This window comes from Bos javanicus, chromosome 3 (genome assembly GCF_032452875.1).
Source record: "Bos javanicus breed banteng chromosome 3, ARS-OSU_banteng_1.0, whole genome shotgun sequence".
NCBI lineage: Eukaryota > Metazoa > Chordata > Mammalia > Artiodactyla > Bovidae > Bos > Bos javanicus.
Genome location: NC_083870.1, coordinates 42683505 through 42703612, shown reverse-complemented (window position 1 = coordinate 42703612; position 20108 = coordinate 42683505). Strand labels below are relative to the sequence as shown.

The following is a 20108-nucleotide window of genomic DNA, read 5'->3' as shown; positions in this document are numbered from 1 at the left end:
CTAATCCCCTTGATATAGACAGCTCTTAAAATTAAATTTAAAAAATTAAAAGCTTGAAAGAAAAATGAGCAAAAGTATAAATTCATTTAGTTCAGAGGAAAAGAAATACAAATGACTTTTAAATGGGTAAAAGTAGTTTAGCCTCACTCATAAAAAAAGAAATGTAAACTAAAACTTCATTGTAATGTTACTTCTCTCCAATCAGATGAATAATTATTCAGAAACTTGCATAATATTTGGCACGGGCATAGGTAAAATAAGTATTCTGATACATTGCTGATAGAAGTGAGAGTGGTACTATCTCTGTGGAGAGAACTTAAACATCTATCATAATGTATGTTTACCTTTGATTAACCAATCCTACTTCTGGGAATGTATCCTAAAGATAAATTGGCAAAAACCTATAAAGATTTATTTTTAAGGCCATTCTTTGTGGCTTTATGTGCTTTGGAAAGAATACAAATGTACATTAGTAAGGGAATTCTCTGCATCCCCTAAAAAAAGGGGTGGGGGGTCTTCCCTGGTGGCTCAAGACAGTAAAGAATCTGTCTGAAATGCGGGAGACCTGGGCTGGGGACATACCCTGGAGGAGGGTATGGCAACCCACTCCAGTATTCTTGCCTAAAGAATCCCCATGGATAGAGGAGTCTGGCAGGCTACAGTCCATGGGGTCACAAAAAGTTGGACATGACTAAGTGACTAAGCACAGCACGCACACACACACACACACACACACACACACACAAAAGAATGGGGGGCCAGGGAAGTAAAATCAGCAAGATGGCAAAATAGGAAGCCCTAGATTCTCTTTCCTCCATGGAGACTTAACTGAGCAAACTGACAAAATAGCCCTGTGAGAAATCCAGGAACTAGTTAAAAGGTTTCTGCACACTAGGCTAATGAAATCTAACCACATGGAAGCTTGATTGGAAATTCATGGCACTTCCTACTTTCCTGCACGTGGTAGACTGTTTGGGAAGTAGCCCACAATCCCCATATTCTTCCAGGGCAGGAAAAGGAGTTAAATATAAACTCACTTTTAGCAGGGTTGCCTGAGAGGTTTGCCTTGCTTGTATTCAAGTACTGACCAAAATGGGTGCCTGCTTAGGTTGCTGTTGATACTGTTCAGTTGTTAAATCATGTCTGACTCTCTCAGACACTATGGACTGTAGCCCACCAGGCTCTCTGTCTATGGTATTTACCAGGCAAGAATACTGGAATGGGTTGCTATTTCCTTCTCCAGGGGGTCTTCCCTATCCAAGGAGCCAACCCAATCTTCTGGGTAAGCATTTACCACTGAGCTGCCTGGGAAGATGGGGATACAGTACCACAGACAGACACCAGGTGGAACCCCAGGACTGTGACTTACTACAGGTCCAGGAGGCAGCAGTATTACAGATGGACACCAGGAGGAGCTCACGAGTAGGAGCCAGCTACTTTTTCAAACAGAAGATTACATGCACAAGCTCAGAGAGGGCACATACCAGAAAACACTTGAGAATTCAGAATCTCCAGCCAGATTATGCAGAGAAAGTCCTCCCTGTGTGAAATCTGACCACAAAGTCTGGAAAGTTGACTGATTCTTCAGATGCTGAAATCCCAACAATGAAAAATAAGACATATAAAGAAACAGCCAACCATGGAAACAATTAGATATCCAGAAACTAGACTCAATAAAAGGAGACATATGAATTGCCAGGTAAAGAATTAAAAATTACTGTCATAAAGATGCTCATTTAATTTTTTAAAAGCACAGGTAGACACTAAACAAAATCAGGAAAATGGTGCATGAACAAAATGGGAATATCATCAAAGAGACAGAAATGGACAAGAGCCAAACAAAAGAAGAAACAAATTAAAAATTTTACTGGAGGCCTCAGCAGCAGATGTGACCAGGCAAAAGATAGAATCAGTGAATTTGAAGGCAGGACTTACAAAAATTATTGAGGCAGAAGAACATAAAAAAGAAGCAAAAAAAAAAAAAAGTAGGGGTGGGAATCCTGGAGGGTTTACAGATAAGCAGAATAATATATATGCATTGTGGATTGTGGGTCCCAGAAAGTAAAGAAAAAAGGGGGCAAAATACCTATTTAAAGAAACTGTGGCTGAAACTTTCCCACATCTGAGAAGAAAAGTGAATATAGAAACTCAAGAAATGTAAAGAACTTCAACTAGGATAAATATAAAAATACAGAAGCCCACACTGAGACACATCATAATCAAACTGTCAGAGGTTACATATAAAGTAAGGATCTTGAAAGGAGAAAGAGAAAAGCAGCTTGTCACATGCAATGATAACCACAAAGGAAATATTTATAGAATATATGCAAAGGGAAATGAGAAGGAAATCAAAACATATCACTACAGAAAAATCAATAAAACACAAAGGAAGAGAGCAAAAGAGGGGAAAGAGATGAAAAAGCTAAAGATAGAAAACTGAACAAAGTGATAATATTAAGTCCTTTCATGCCAGTAATTACTTTATAGGTAAAGGGAGTAAGCATATCAATTCAAAGGCTGAATTGACTGGCTGAATGAATGGATTTTTTTAAAAAACAAGATTCATCTTTATTCTGCCTACAAGAGATTCACTATAGATATAAGGACTCAAAGAGACTAAAAGTGAAAAAGTAGGAAAAGATACTTTATACAAACAGGGGTGTAAAGAGAGCAGTGGTAGCCATACTTAATATTAGCCAGAACAGACAACCAAAACTGTCACAAGAGAGAAAGAAGAAAATTATAAGGATAAAAAGGTCAGTTCACCAGGAAGATACAACATTTGTAAGTATCTATGCTGCTAACATGAGATTTCATGAATATATAAATCAAACACTGATGAAGAGATGGGAAGAAATATAGTAAGAAACTTCAGTACCTTAGGGCAACTAGGAAAGAAACCAATCAGTCATTAGAGGATCAATAAGCAAAGAGAAGACTTGAACACTATGGACCAAGTTGGGACTAACAGGTTGTTGCTGGGCCTAACCTAACTATGGCAGAATACACATTCTTCTCAAGTGTATGTGGAACATTCTCCCAAAAAGATGACACATCATGTCACAAAAGAGGTCCTAACAGTGTAGAACGTTGAAACTATATGAAATATCTTCTCTGACCACAGTGGAATTAAACTGGAAATCAATAGCAAAAGGAAAGCAAGAGCATTAAAAAAATATGTGGAAATTAACACACTCTATAACAACCAGTGGGTCAAAGAACAAATCACAAGAGAATTCAGAAAATACATGGAGACAAATGAAAACAAAAACACAACATATCAAAATGTATGGAATTCAGCAAAACCTGTACAAAGAGGTAAGTTCATAGCTATAAACGCATGCATTAAAAAAATAAAAAGATCTCAAGTCAACAGTCTAACCTTAAACCTTACAACTCAAGGAACTAGAAAAAGAACAACAAACTAAATTCAAAGTCAGGAGAAGGAAGGAAACAATAAGGTTAGAGCAGAGACAAATACAATAAGAATAGAAAAATAATAGGAAAAAGTCAACAACACCTAGAGTTAATTTTTTGAAAAGATTAAGAAAATTGACAGAACTTTCCTAAACCAACTAAGAAAAAGAAAGAGACTCAGTTATCTAAAATAAGAAAGAGGAGATATTACAACTGATATCAGAGAGATAGAAAGAATTGTAGGAGATTGCTATGGATAATTATATGCCAACAAATTAGATAACCTTTGAGAAACTGCTAAATTTCTAGAAGCATGCAACCTACCAAGGCTGAATCATGAAGAAATTTTAAAAATCTGAACAAACCTATTATTAGTGAGAAGATTAAAGCAGTAATCAAAAACCTTTCAACAAAGAAAAGACCATGATTAGATGGTTTCACTGGTGAATTCTACCAAAAATTTAAAGAAATATTAGCACCGGTTTTTTCACACTATTTCAAAGATTTGAAGCAAAGAGAAGGCTCCCAAACTCATGAGGCCAGTGTTAACCTGATACTGATATCAGATAAAGACACAACAAGAAAACTATAGATCAGTATCCTTGATGAGTGTTGACTTAAAAATCCTAAGCAAAACAGAAGGCAAATCAAATTCAACAGCATGTAAAAAGGATCATACATTGTAACTAGGGGAGATTTATACTTGGAAAATAAGGATGGTTCAACACATGAAAATCAGTATAATATACCACAAGAGTAGAATGAAGGAAGAAAGGATATATTCATCTTGAAACAATGCAGAAAAGCGACAAAAGTAAACACCTTTTCATGATTAAAAACACTCATCAAACCAAGAATAGAAGGAAATTACCTCAACGTAATAACAGCCATATAGGAGAAACTAAACCTGGGGAAAACTGAACACTTTTCCTCTAAGATCATGAACAAGGCAAGGATGCCCAATTTTCCCACTCGGTTGGTTCAGTCACTCAGTCGTGTCCGACTCTTTGCGACCCCATGAATAGCAGCATGCCAGGCCTCCCTGTCCATCACCAACTCCCAGAGTCTACTCAAACTCATGTCCATTCAGTCGGTGATGCCATCCAGCCATGTCATCCTCCATCATCCCTTCTCCTCCTGCCCCCAATCCTTCCTAGCATCAGGGTCTTTTCCAATGAGTCAACTCTTTGCATCAGGTGGCCAAAGTATTGGAGTTTCAGCTTTAGCATCAGTCCTTCCAAAGAACACCCAGGACTGATCTCCTTTAGGATGGACTGGTTGGATCTCCTTGCAGTCCAAGGGATTCTCAAGAGTCTTCTCCAGCACCACAGTTCAAAAGCATCAATTCTTCGGCGCTCAGCTTTCTTCACAGTCCAACTCTCACATCCATACATGACCACTGGAAAAACCATAGCCTTGATAGACGGACCTTTGTTGGCAAAGTAGTGTCTCTGCTTTTGAATATGCTACCTAGGTTGGTCTTAACTTTCCTTCCAGGGAGTAAGCATCTTTTAATTTCATGGCTGCAGTCACCATCTGCCGTGATTTTGGAGCCCCCCAAAATAAAGTCTGACACTGTTTCCACTGTTTCCCCATCTATTTCCCATGAAGTGGTGGGACCGGATGCCATGATCTTCGTTTTCTGAAGGTTGAGCTTTAAGCCAACTTTTTCACTCTCCACTTTCACTTTCATCAAGAGGCTTTTGAGTTCCTCTTCACTTTCTGCCATAAGGGTGGTGTCATCTGCATATCTGAGGTGATTGATATTTCTCCCGGCAATCTTGATTCCAGCTTGTGTTTCTTCCAGCCCAGCGTTTCTCATGATGTACTCTGCATATAAGTTAAATAAGCAGGGTGACAATATACAGCCTTGACATACTCCTTTTCCTATTTGGAACCAGTCTGTTGTTCCATGTCCAGTTCTAACTGTTGCTTCCTGACCTGCATACAAATTTCTCAAGAAGCAGATCAGGTGGTCTGGTATTCCCATCTCTTTCAGAATTTTCCACAGTTTATTGTGATCCACACAGTCAAAGGCTTTGGCATAGTCAGTAAAGCAGAAATAGATGTTTTTCTGGAACTCTCTTGCTTTTTCCATGATCCAGTGGATGTTGGCAATTTGATTTCTGGTTCCTCTGCCTTTTCTAAAACCAGCTTAAACATCTGGAAGTTCATGGTTCACGTATTGCTGAAGCCTGGCTTGGAGAATTTTGAGCATTACTTTACTAGCATGTGAGATGAGTGCAATTGTGCAGTAGTTTGAGCATTCTTTGGCATTGCCTTTCTTTGGGATTGGAATGAAAACTGACCTTTTCCAGTCCTGTGGCCACTGCTGAGTTTTCCAAATTTGCTGACATATTGAGTGCAGCACTTTCACAGCATCATCTTTCAGGATTTGAAATAGCTCAACTGGAATTCCATCACCTCCACTAGCTTTGTTCATAATGATGCTTTCTAAGGCCCACTTGACTTCACATTCCAGGATGTCTGGCTCTAGGTGAGTGATCACACCATCGTGATTATCTTGGTCATGAAGATCTTTTTGTACAGTTCTTCTGTGTATTCTTGCCACCTCTTCTTAATATCTTCTGCTTCTGTTAGGTCCATACCCTTTCTGTCCTTTATAAAGCCCATCTTTGAAGAAATGTTCCCGTGGTATCTCTAATTTTCTTGAAGAGATCTCTAGTCTTTCCCATTCTGTTGTTCTCTTCTATTTGTTTGCATTGATTGCTGAGGAAGGCTTTCTTCTCTCTCCTTGCTATTCTTTGGAACTCTGCATTCAGATACTTATATCTTTCCTTTTCTCCTTTGCTTTTTGCTTCTCTTCTTTTCACAGCTATTTGTAAGGCCTCCTCAGACAGCCATTTTGCTTTTTTGTATTTCTTTTCCATGGGGATAGTCTTGATCCCTGTCTCCTGTACAATGTCACGAACCTCATTCCATAGTTCATCAGGCACTCTGACTATCAGATCTATGGTATCTTTTTGCAGAACTAGATTTTTTAAAATCCTAAAACTTGTGTGGAATATGGAGAGACTGTGAATAGCCAAAACAACCTCAAGAGAGAAGAACAAAGTTGGAGGCCTCCCAGTCCCTGATTTCAAAATGTACACCAAAGCAACAGTGATTGAGATGGTGTGGCCTGGCATAAAGACAGAGATGGAGAGCAGTAAGGTGAATAGAGAGCCCAGTAATAAATGTTTGCATATAAATAGCCAAATGATTTTTGCTAAGAGTGCCTAGACTACACAATGGGGATAAAGCAGTCTTTTCAACAAATGGTTTTGGAAAAACTGGATATCAACACGCAAAAAATGAAATTGGACCTTTACACCACAATAAAAAACTCAAAATGGATTAAAGACTTCAAACATATGATCTAAAACTATTAAAACTCTAGGCAAAAACATAGAAAAGTTTTAGGATATTGGTGTTTGGAGTGATTTTTTGTTGTTTTTCTTTGATGGAAACCAAAGAAGACAGGCAACAAAATAAAAAATAGACAAGTTGGACTTTACCTAACTTAAGAACTTCTGCTCTTCAAAAGAAACAGTTGGCAGAGTAATTTTTGGAACTGTCAAAAAAAGTCAGTTTATGGAATTGAAGCAAACAATTGCAAATCATATATCTTGTAAGATGTTAATATTCAGACTATATAAGAAGGTCTACAACTGAACAACAAAGTAAACCAATTTAAAAAGAAGCAAAGGATTTTAATAGACATTTCTCTAAAGATTTATACCTGCCAATAAGCCCGTGAAAAGATGCTCAATATTGCTAATAAATAGGGAAATGCAAATCCAAATGACAAGACATCACCTTACACCCATCAGGATGCCATGCTGTGCTTAGTTGCTCAGTCCTGTCCGACTCTTTGTGACCCCATGGACAGAGGACCCTGCTGGGCTACAGTCCATGGGGATTCTCCAAGCAAGAATACTAGAGTGAGTTGCCATGCCCTCCTCTAGAGGATCTTCCCAACCCAGGGATTCAACCCAAGTCTCCCACAATGCAGGTGGATTCTCTACCTTCTGAGCCACCAGGGAAACCCATGAATACTGGAGTGGGTAGCCTATCCCTTGTCCAGGGGATTTTCCTGACCCAGGAATCAAACTGGGGAATCCTGCATTACAGGTGGATTCTTTACCAGTTGAGCTACCATGGAAGCCCACCCATCAGGTTGTCCCCTATCAAAAGAATAAATAATACCTGTAGGGAAGGATGTGGAGAATTTGGAGCCTTTGTTTACTTTTGGAAGGAATGTAAAATGGTGCAGCCATTGTAGAAATTAGTATCCATGTTCTTCAGAAAGTTGAAAGTAGAGTTATCATATAACCTAGCAATTCCATTTCTGGGTACATGTCCAAAAGAACTCAGAGGAGGATTGCAAAGAGATACTCATGCCCGTGTTCATTGCAGCATTATTCACAATAGATAAGAGGTAGAAGTAACCCACATCTCCATCAACAGATGAATGTATAAAGAAAATGTGGTATATACATATAGTATAATATTAAACAGCCTTTAAAAAGAAGGAGATTCTGTCATACACTTCATCATGAAACTTCAGGACATTAAACTAAATAAGCCAGTCACAAAGAGCAAATATTGTATGAGTCGAATTATATTGACATATATAAAGTAGTCAGAAATATGGAAACAGAGTAGAAGGATGTTGCCAAGGGTTGGGAGCAGGAGGGATGGGAAATATAGTGTTTAATGGGTAAAGAGTTTTAGTGTTGCAACATGAAAAAAGTTCTAGAGATCTTTTGTACAACAGTGTTACTTGACACTATAACAAAAAAGAATAAGGAAGATCTCTATATGATTCAGTTCAGTTCAGTCTCTCAGTTGTGTCCAACTCTTTGTGACCCCATGGACTGCAGCACACCAGGCTTCCCTGTCCATCTCCAACTCCTGGAGCTTGCTCAAACTCATGTTCATCAAGTAGATGATACCATCCAACCGTCTCATCTTCTGCTGTACCCTTCTCCTCCCGCCTTCAATCTTTCCCAGCATCAAGGTCTTTTCCAATGAGACAGTTCTTTGCATCAGATGGCTAAAGTATTAGAGTTTCAGCTTCAACATCAATCCTTCCAGTAAATATTCATGGCTGATTTCCTTTAGGATGGATTGGTTTGATCTCCTTGCAGTCCAGGAGACTCTCGAGTCTTCTCCAATACCACAGTTCAAAAGCATCAATTCTTCAGTGCTCATCTTTCTTTATAGTCCAATTCTCACATCCATACATGACTACTGGAAAAACCATAGCTTTGACTAGATGAACCTTTGTTGGTAAAGTAATGTCTGCTTTTTAATATGCTGTCTAGGTTTGTCTTAGCTTTCCTTCCAAGGAGCAAGCGTCTTTTAATATCATGGCTGCAGTCACAATCTGCAGTGATTTTAGAACCCAAAGATATAAAGTCTCTCACTGTTTCCCCCATAGTTTCCCCATCTATTTGCCATGAAGTGATTGGACTGAAAGTCATGATCTTAGTTTTCTGAATGCTGAGTTTTAAGGCAACTTTTTCAGTCTCCTCTTTCACTTTCAATCAAGAGGCTCTTTAGTTCTTCTTTGCTTTCTGCCATAAGGGTCATGTCATCTGCGTATCTGAGGTTATTGATATTTCTCCCGATAATCTTGATTCCAGCTTGTGTTTCATCCAGCCTGGCATTTTGCATGATGTACTCTGCATATAAGTTAAATAATCAGGGTGACAATATACAGCCTTGACATACTCCTTTCCTATTTGGAACCAGTCTGTTGTTCCATGTCCAGTTTTAACTGTTGCTTCTTGACCTGCATACAGATTTCTCAGGAGGCAGATCAGATGGTCTGGTATTCCCATTTCTTTAAGAATTTTCCACAGTTTGTTGTGATCCACACAGTCAAAGGCTTTGGCGTAGTCAATAAAATAGAAGTAGTTGTTTTTCTGGAACTCTTTTGCTTTTTCAATGATCCAGTGAATGTTGGCAATTTGATCTCTGGTTCCTCTGCCTTTTCTAAATCCAGCTTGAACATCTGGAAGTTCACAGTTCACATATTGTTGAAGTCTGGCTTGGAGAATTTTGAGCATTACGTTGGTAGCCTGTGAGATGAGTGCAGTTTGCGGTAGTTTGAGCATTCTTTGGCATTGCCTTTCTTTGGGATTGGAATGAAAACTGACCTTTTCCAGTCCTGTGACCACTGCTGAGTTTTCCAAATGTGCTGGCATATTGAGTGCAGCACTTTCATAGCATCATCTTTTAGGATTTCAAATAGATCAACAGGAATTCCATCACCACCACTAGCTTTGGTAATGAGGCATTGTTTTCAAGCTATACTGTTAAGAAAACAAAATAGCATTTGATATGTAGCACCTGATATATAAGAGTACAGCATAAGACAGGTTAAATGTAGCACTTTATCTTTTCCATAAGGAAAGATGCATATATAATCTGCATGTTCACAGAACAAATTGAAAACGAATATAAGAAATATAGTTACCTCTAGACTGAGGAAGGGATTAGAAATGAGGCTTATATGTTTAATATACTTTTGACTTTGGAATCATAGACATTTTTAGCCTTTAAAAAAGTAAATTTTAAAAGGTTGAAAGTACGTTGAGTTTTTTTAACTCTTAATTTATACCTACCAAAAGAAAAAATATTACTCCCTTTTGATTATACATTTTCAATGTTCATTGTTAATTTACGTGTAATTACTTTGAAATTCTCCACCACTAGGTATGGCCTGCACTTAAGTTGCTCTGTTCTCTTGCTTAATTTATCCTTTGAAAACATGATTTCTACTCCTACCTCAGCAGCTAAATATTTTAAAGTAGTCAGCCTCCAGTGTAGCAGTGTAGCAATTAGAAATCTACTTTGAGATATTTAATATACTCCCACGGTGATATTTTAGGTTTAATTTGGATAAGCAAATAAAGGTACTTTTTCCTTTGCTTTTCATTTCCTATGTTAGATTTGCTTCCCACAGACGTCTGACTTTGAAAGTTATCATTGAGTATGGGCACAGAACAGAAAGTAGGTGTCAGGGTTTGCTTCTGTTCAGCTTTTGACTGTACCAGTCACCTCTCAGATGGCAGAAGACTTTCATATTTTTATTACCATTCATCTTTTCCTGAGCTTAAATTTCTTTTTATGATCCAGGCCTTCAATACACTTTGAAGGCCAGCTTCTCCAAAAGTCAGAACTCTCCTTTAGGTAGAGGTGCCTTGGGAGCACTAACAGAGCCACCTTGATGACTTAATTAGAAGTCTTACCGAGCAGTTGAGAGTGTTTACTTCTGAGCATAGCTGCCTGGGTTCAAATCCTGTTTCGACCTTTTGTCTGTGTGACCTTGGGCAAGTCACTTAACCTCAGTTTTTAATCTTGAAAGTGGAAATGACAGTTAACGTTTACCTCATAACTTGTTATATGTGGACTAAGTTAAGATACATTAGGTCTAGACCAGCCCTGCCACTTGGCAGGCATTGTGTAAGTGTTAACTGCTTAACCTGGAAGTAGCTAGACACAGTTTAGCTCAGATTACTAATAGCCTTATTGAACCTAGGTATTGATCAGCACCCTGGTCCCATTCCTTTTAAGATTTTTCTCACTGATCTTAAGGCCTTTTTGTTTTGAGTTAAAACTTGCAATTGCTGAAGCCATTTAATAATAAGTCGGTTTTGATAGTATTAATATATAAATATTTCTTGCCGTCTCATCTGGTTTTTGAAATAAAGTCCTGTCTCTTCACCATTTTTTAAATGGCAGATTTCCTTAAAGAGCTTCATCTCCTGCCTTTGTCCATGTTAGCGTAGTCACCGCTTTCAGTGGGTCACAGAGGGAGAGGTGCCTCCAGTTCTCCTTAGCTTTTAGATGCAAATGTTACCATATTTAATATGAATAATAAGATTTATTCCAGTCTTCTCTCAAAACTGTATCTTGTGGTGTTCTTTGCCCTCTTACTTCTATTCCATTGTCTCTCCCCATTTCCCACCCTCTTGAGAGGATATTAGCATGAGTTCTCATTCATTTTTCATATTTATTTGCACCTTTGTGCTTCATGGATACATATGTTATCACTTTTATTTTCTATTTATATTGTTGGTGTGATTTTAGTTTTTTATTCGTGAGAATATTCTTTTCAAGAGAATGAAAAGCCTTTATTAAGATAACAAGTTGGATGTTAAGAGTTGGGAATGCGGATTGCTCCTGCCTAAGTATAATTAATTCTTTGTCACCTATACTTGTTAGAGGATAAGATACTTCTGCTTCTATTTATTAGAGATTCTTTTGGGGGGATGATTCTTTTAAGGGCCTTTTTACTGCTTTGTTATTTAGCTGTTATTGTGAAGTGTTGAAAGTCATATCAAACAAGGGCTGTTTGACATTTTAATAATCTTCCACTAGTGTTTGAAATTTTACAATAGACTGTACATTCAGCAGACATGTGTCCAGCACTTACTATGTTCCATGCACTGTGCGTGGCACTGGGAATAAAAAGAACACAACCTGGTCTCTGACCCCAGAGGACTCAGTCTTCATGAGACACTGCAGTGTCGAGAAGAAAGCTTTAGTGTTGGAGTTATTACCTCCAGTTCTGCTGCTTACCAATATGTAGCAAAGAGCGAGTTGTCTTAATCTCTCTGAGATGGTTTTTTCTTCTATAAAATGAAGGACTTGGTCTAAATAAGCTCTTATGATCTTGTGTGTATCTCTTATTCCAACATTTTCTTAACGTTACTTAAATTGTTATGAGGATCCAATTGGAAACAAATTCATTTTCTTAAAGCTACTTAAATTGTGAGGATCAAATTGGAAAAAAATTTATTAAAGTACTTAAAGTACTTTATTAATAGTACTTAAAGAAACTATTAAGTTTTGTTTAAACAAAGACATTATTATCTGCTAATTTGACATTATTTATAAATGCTTTTGGTCCAGAGACCAGATAGATGCATTAAGTGTTATAACTAAGTTCAAGAACTTTAGAGAAAAGAGTAACTTTTTCATGATGTTGGCTCCAAGTTCTAGGGGTATTTTAGGATATCATACTGTCTCTCTTATTGAGTAAAATAGGTACTCTGTAAATATGCACTGATTTAAACAATAGATTTCAGAAGCTCAGTATAATTATAAGGTAAATCACAATGCCTGTGGTTTTAGGTTTTCTGTTCTGTATTAGGCTTATGAAATTCTGGGTTTATAGATAATTGTTTTTTACAGTGGAATAATTGTGTTTGTGCAAATATGACTGTATATTTATAGCTTATCAACAAGATCACCATGCCTAAATGTAGAATACATTGCTTTTCAGGGTCAGTTTTCTTTGGCTTCTTTTGTCCACTAAACATTTTTGAGTATATGACATATGCTAGAAAATACTTCAAATTTATAGGCTCTTTTATAAAGGAGCCTATATGTTTATGTTTGTGGGTTATAAAAACCACTGATAATATGCAGGAAGACTTAGTCCATTAGCCAGTTCAAAAAAGTTGAATCAGTAATTATGTTTTAATTATTATTAATAGGTATTTGTTCTCAGATTTAAGTGATGGTTTCAACTCGCTAGAATTCTTTATTGTTAAGGATTATGATTATTGCTAGTCTGATTGTTCTTCAAGTTTTCATAATGTATATCCTTTTCTTTGATTTATTTATAATTATTGCTAGACAGTTTTATTTACTGTTGAAATGGTGAGACTTTCACTAAATGCTTTTGAAGTAAAATTTTCATTTGCAGAATTACTGGCAATAAAGAGTAATAGCTAACTGTTGCTTATTTAATCTGCTCTCATGTAAACTTTCATATTAATTGTAAATTTCTGATTATATGACTGTAAATTTGACTTAGCTTTTGAGGAATAAAAATATTAGCATGTTTTACTGGTAAACTCATGTACCTAATGAGTCATTCTTTTTATATATGCTAGGAAAATGGTATTTCATTGTTAAAGCTGGAATTGAGTTAGTCAACCAGAAGTGAACCTCTAATTGTTTCCAAATGCTTACTTTTTGGGTTTGGATGCAGCTCTAAGTCTTAGCTCAGTCAGGAATTTGCTAAGTTTGTCTTTTTCCCCATATCCTTTCATTATGGCTAGATAGATCCATGCTAAAATCTGTTTTATGATTCCCTATTACAGTAGTTAATCAGAAAAATATGGGCACAAACTCCTGAGCTAAACACAATTTTAAAAAACAAAAATAGAGTTTCTGCAGGTTTCTTTTACATTTTTATAACCTTTGAGATTATTATAGAAATTGACTTTGATTTTAAATTGCTTATCACCACACTTGATTTAGCAAGTACTTTTTTCTCCCCACCTCAGTTTCATGACCTAGTTATAGCTCCTACAGCTGAAATTCTTAACAATATTTTAATATTATTATTGGAGAAAATTAGCCTGATGTTTCCATGTGCTTTGGTGAAATGCTTGCTGCTCTTGAATGTAAACATTTTATTAAAATTCTACCTAAGTAGACCACCATTTGAAATTTTATAGTGTAGCAAAGTCAGTAAAAACCTCATTGGTACACTCTCTATATATTATTATCTTATATCAGTTATAGCTTTCATTTAATTATTTTAAAATAGATGCTGGCTTCTAATATTAATTTTATTAAAGTGTTTGTCTGCATTATGGTTTTTGAATTGTGTTAAAATGGGGGACCTCTAAATTCTGTTAATTCTAATACTGTGTTATCTGTGATCATGGATCTTCACCGGTTCTAGAATCCTCAAACTAAGGGCCACATGTGAAAGTAAATTTTAGGAGAAAAAGAGAAGTACTAGTTGTTGTTCACTGTTGTTGTTTTTACAGAGAGAGTAGCAGACTTTGAGAGGCAACACCATGGATTATACACATAAACATTTGAACAAAGATTTGGATAAATTTGTAGATGGTTGTTCTTGGTGACTTATTCAGTTCAGTTCAGTCACTCAGTCATGTCCAACTCTTTGCGACCCTGTGGACTGCAGCACGCCAGGCCTCCCTGTCCATCACCAACTCCCAGAGTTTACTCAAACTCATGTCCATTGAGCTGGTGATGCCATCCAAACATCTCATCCTCTGTCGTCCCCTTCTTCTCCTGCCTTCAATCTTTCCCAGCATCAGGGTCTTTTCCAACGAGTCAGTTCTTCACATCAGGTAGCTAAAGTATTGGAGTTTCAGCTTCAACATCAGTCCTTCCATTAAATACTCAGGACTGATCTCTTTTAGGATGGACTGGTTGGATCTCCTTGCAGTCCAAGGGACTCTCAAGAGTCTTCTCCAACAGTTCAGTTCAGTTCAGTCACTCAGTTGTGTCTGACTCTTTCCGACCCCATGAATCGCAGCACACCAGGCCTCCCTGTCCATCACCAACTCCCAGAGTTCACCCAAACTCATGTCCATTGAGTCGGTGATGCCATCCAGCCATCTCATCCTCTGTCATCCCCTTCTCCTCCTGCCCCCAATCCCTCCCAGCATCAGAGGCTTTTCCAGTGAGTCAGCTCTTCGCATGAGGTGGCCAAAGTATTGGAGTTTCAGCTTTAGCATCAGTCCTTCCAAAGAACACCCAGGACTGATCTCCTTTAGGATGGACTGGTTGGATCTCCTTGCAGTCCAAGGGACTCTCAAGAGTCTTCTCCAACACCACAGTTCAAAAGCATCAATTCTTCGGTGCTCAGCTTTCTTCAATTCTTCAACTCTCACATCCATACATGACCACTGGAAAAACCATAGCCTTGACTAGACGGACCTTTGTTGGTAACGTAATGTCTCTGCTTTTGAATATGCTATCTAGGTTAGTCATAACTTTCCTTCCAAGGAGTAAGTGTCTTTTAATTTCATGGCTGCAGTCACCATCTGCAGTGATTTTGGAGCCCCAGAAAATCAAGTCTGTCACTGTTTCATGTATTTGGTGACTTATTAGGAGACTGTATTAAAGAAATGTCTTTGCTGTTTTAAAACTGATTTCCTTAAGGATTAATCTAGATTGGACTTAACTCTCTTGTATTAATTGTGCTTTAGCTCTTTTGGGGGAAAGTCTTAAACTAGCCTTAGGTATACTAAGACAAAGATTTTAAAAGTTTTTTGCAAGATTATATTTTATAACTATTGCTTAAGTAATATCACTGCTCATATTGCATGCCTTTTATTACAGTAAAATCCATGTTCTCTTCTCTTCCTTTTTTCCTCACATTGTTATAAAGGGTATAGTTTTTTAATTAATTTTTGGCTGCACCTGGTCTCTGTTGCCTTTTTGCAGGCTCTCTCTAGTTGTGGCAGGCTTTCATTATTGTGGCTTCTCTCGCTGTGGAGCACAGGCTCGAGGTGTGTGGGCTTCAGTAGTTGTGGCACACGGGCTCAGTCGTTGTGGCGCATGGGCTTAGTTGCTCTGAAGCATGTGGAATCTGCCTGGATCAGGGGTCAAACCCTTATTCCCTGCATTGGCAGGCAGATCCTTATCCACTGCACCACGAGGAAAGTCGGAAAGATGTAGTTTTTATTTTTAAAGGTATGTTTAAGAGTAAGTTATCAACATACTAATTAAAAAACCATTTGCCAGAAGTTCCTGGGAAGTGAAAACGGATACAGGCTTTTAATCTACAGTTGTTTTTTATTCATGTGTGTCTTTTTCCAAATGGTGAGTCAATCCAACAAATGTTTGTTTTGTAGTTTCCATTGATCTACAGGCTTTTTCAATACTGTTGAGTTCCTTTGAAGTAAGGCATTGTGAATTATTTATCTTTTTATTTCTTGTGCCTAGCACATGCCTGGCACATGGTAAAGAAGCAGTAAATGTTTGTAGACTTGAACTGTTCAAAATTGATTTTGTAGTCAGAAGACCTGTTATTATTCTAGCTGTCCCATTCACTAGCTTTAACCTTAAACAAGTTACTTTGGTACACTAGGTCTCCATTTCCACAACTCTAGAGTAAGATTCCATCTGATTCTAGAAGATCTGATGCCAAGCAAAGCATGTAGTACTTACTGTTCATTTGTATTGATTGCATAATAAAATCTATTTGCAGACTTACCTAATTAGTAATGGATGAGATTGGTTTGCAAAGTATACCTCAGTTGATGATACTGGCATGTTGTTGCTTTTTAGTATACAAAGGCAACTTATATTTCATTTCCAAATATATTCTCTCTCTAGTATTCCTTGTACTTTGACCATTTTTTTTCTTACTGAATGAAAATAAAGATGGAAGAAATTACCAAGAAATTTAATCTATTCCTTTATTTTATAGATGAGAAAACTGATGTTTTGGAAGGTTATACTACTTGTCTAAACCTGTTTAATGGCAGAGTTAGAACCTAGGTTGTATGATTTACACTTGAGTGATTTTTTCCACATCAGGTATCTCCAGGCATTATTAGCAGTTTCTTGAGATAAAGATTGAAGAAGAAGTTATCAAAATAGCTAAAGTTAGTGGGCATGTGAAAAAAATACTTTTTTCTTATTCTCAAACAGTTATTCTGGGGGAACTACTTTTGTACCTCATCTCCTGAGAAGTACAATAAGGAAAGTAGGAAAACAAAAATTGTTTAAGTTAGATATATAAAAGCATTTAGTTATGGATCCTTTCTTTTTCCTGAGAAATGAGGATGGAGAGAGGAAAGAAGAATGTCATAATTGAATTATGCCTTGTTATTCTACTATGATGGGTTTTTTTTGCCTTTTTGGTATATCCAGGGAACCTTCACCTTTTTAATAACAGCACAGTGAATAGAAACAGACATTACTGTTCAGGTTGAATGAAAGGATAACCACTGTTCTTTCACTGTCAAGATCCTTAACCCCAATTCTAGTTGTTATCCACCCATTTAACCTCCAGCCTTACTATAGATATCACAAATTTTTTGTAAGAGCACAGAGAAGAACTTCATAGAATTTGGAGGACAGTTTGGGATCAGGGAATATCCCCTGCAAGGGGTGACACTGAGATTTTAAAGAAGGACTAGAAGCCAGATTAAAGGACAGTTTAGGGACGTTTAGAGAGGTTACAGCATGAGACAAAGCGTGAAAGGAAGAAACAGCAGAAAGTGAAGTACAGTGTGTTTATGTTTTAGAGAGCGTAAAATGTGAAGCAAGAATGATAGGAAGTGAAGCTAGAGTTTACATCTAATTCCCCAGGCAGTTCAGTTCAGTTCAGTCGCTCAGTCGTGTCCGACTCTTTGCGACCCCAAGGACTGCAACACACCAGTCAGTAGGGAGCTGCTAATGGATTTTCCTTTTTTTTTTTTTTTTTGAGGGAAATATAGAGTCAGATTCTGATTTTAGTTAGATTAGTCTAATAGCTTTATACAGAATGGTTCTATTAGTTGTCGATGGTAAGATAACAACTTACACAAAAAGAGCATAGCTAAAATGACACACATTATTATCTTTGCCTTGGTTCAGGAACTTGAGCATGGCTAACTGGGCTCCCTGGCTCAGGCTCCCTCACACGGTGAAGTCAAGGTGTCAGCCAGGGCTGTAGTCATTCTAATGCTCGTCTCGGGGAGAATCTACTTCCAGTCTCACTGAGTATTGAGTTTCTTTGGGGCTCTTGGACTGAGGGTCTCATTTCCTCTCCAGAAGCATCTCTTAGTTCCCGTTGCCTTGGGCCTCTGCCTAGGGCAGCTCACAGTGTGGCAGCTTTGAACAAGCAAGAGAGCAAGAGAGGAGGGTGGAAAAGATAGAAGCCAGAGTCTTTTACCTTAGAAGCATCACTTTTGCCATACTTGATGCATTAGGAGCAAGTCACTGGATCAAGGGGAGGGAATGACACAAGAGCACACACACTAGGGAGGCAGGGGTCTCTGGGATCCATCTTTGAAGCCGCCTGTCACAGTGGACTTAAGAAAATAAGACTAGAGGCAAAGGGACCACTTAAGAGGCTATTTGATAATCCAAGTGAAATGATACGGAGATTATTGCAGACGTATGTAATAGAATGAAGGAGGGGGATGGAGGCAAGAAATGCTTAGCAGGTTAAGTCGTGAGAACTTGGTGATTTAGAGCATGAAGGTTTTAAGGGAAAAGAAGCAATTAAAGGTGGCATCTAATTGTTCTTGGCTAGCAAATCACTATCTGACTGAAGAATATTTTCACTTGAATGTGTCTTCAACTCCTGTCCATGTTGTGCTTTTATATGCATTACTGCTATTCTCTCCAAACTTTTTAGATTTTTAAACTTGCCCTTGGTGTTGCTTCCCTGGACTCCAGTTTCTCAATATCTCAATATCTCTCAGTGTCTGTTTAATTTTCCTATTTGTCTCTGTTCCTACTTTTACCCTCCTAACCCAGCTACTTATCTCTGTACACAAAGTGTGGAAACAATTTCTTAATTTCTTCTCTGAGGCCTTTCCTTTCTTTAATCTAGATTCTAAAACATCTAATTGCTACATACATTTATCTTTCATTTAACCAACAAGTATTGTGGGCCCACTTTGTGACCAGCACTTTACTGGGCCTCCTTGGGAATATAACAGCAAGACAAGCAGTGTCCCTATTCCTCTGATCATTAATATCCTCTCTTTCTTTTCTGTCTGTCAAAAATAACACTAATCTTTTAAGTTATCCACTTCACCTTCTACCTTCCTTAAAAGGTGTGTGTTTTGTTTTGTTTTCTCTTTATCTCCTATAGCTATGCGGTTTCTGGGGTTTCCCAAGTGGTTCAGTTGTAAAGAGTCCACCTGCCAATGCAGGAGACACGAGTTTGATCCCTGGGTCGGGAAGATCCCCTGGAGTAGGAAATGGCTACTCACTCCAGTATTCTTGCCTAAAGAATTCCATGGACAGAGGAGCCTGGCGGGCCACAGTCCATGGAGTTGCAAAGAGTTGGGCAACATTGAGCATGCACACAACCTTTAGCTATAATCAGGAGGGGTTTTACTCTAGAAACATTGAGATTCTATAAGTTTAAAACAAAGCACTGGCTTCAGCTATTAAATGTAATGAAGCTATTCCTGACCTTGCCTTTCAATCAGCATCAAGCATTAGAGTAGTGACTGTCTGCTCACTCCAGTAACTTACTGGACTCCCCCTGGAGGGCTTTCTAAAAATATTTATACTTCACCTTTTCCTCAGAAATTCTCATTCAGTATGTTAGGAATGAAAAGAAGCCACACTCTTAAGGTAAATTTGATGTGTTGCTAGTTTAGAAAACTGTTGCAGTAGAGTCACCCTCACCATTAACTGTTTTGTGTGCATTTAACCATCTAAATAGAGCTTCCCTGGTGGCTCAGAGGTTAAAGCGTCTACCTACAATGTGGGAGACCTGGGTTCGATCCCTGGGTTGGGAAGATCCCTTGGAGAAGGAAATGGCAACCCACTCCAGTATTCTTGCCTAGAGAATCCCATGGACAGAGGAGCCTGGTGGGCTACAGTCCTTGGGGTTGCAAAGAGTCAGACACGACTGAGCGACTTCACTTTCACTTTCAATCATCTAAATAGCCTAAAGCTTTAATTTCCAAATACCAGTTACAGACTAATTACATCAATTCATACGGTCTTTTGGGCCCTATCACTAGAGGTGCTGATTCTTCACTAATCTGTGGTGATATCCAGGCTTCTATTTTTTTTAATAATCAAAGAAGATTGATACATAATCAGATTGGGAAACCATTGGATGATTGAACCTAATATACTGTGTTAATTTTGTTTTTGTATTTTCCTTAACAGAACTGTTCAGATAAATGCATGTAGATGTTTGATAAATGTTAAGGACCAGT

The 20108-nt window shown here is 37.9% G+C and overlaps 1 protein-coding gene across 1 annotated transcript in view; it reads left to right on the top strand.

The window, feature by feature from the left end:
• Positions 1-20108, top strand: part of SLC30A7 (solute carrier family 30 member 7) — a 99640-nt gene that overhangs the window by 57954 nt on the left and 21578 nt on the right. The gene's annotated exons all lie outside the window — the stretch shown is intronic.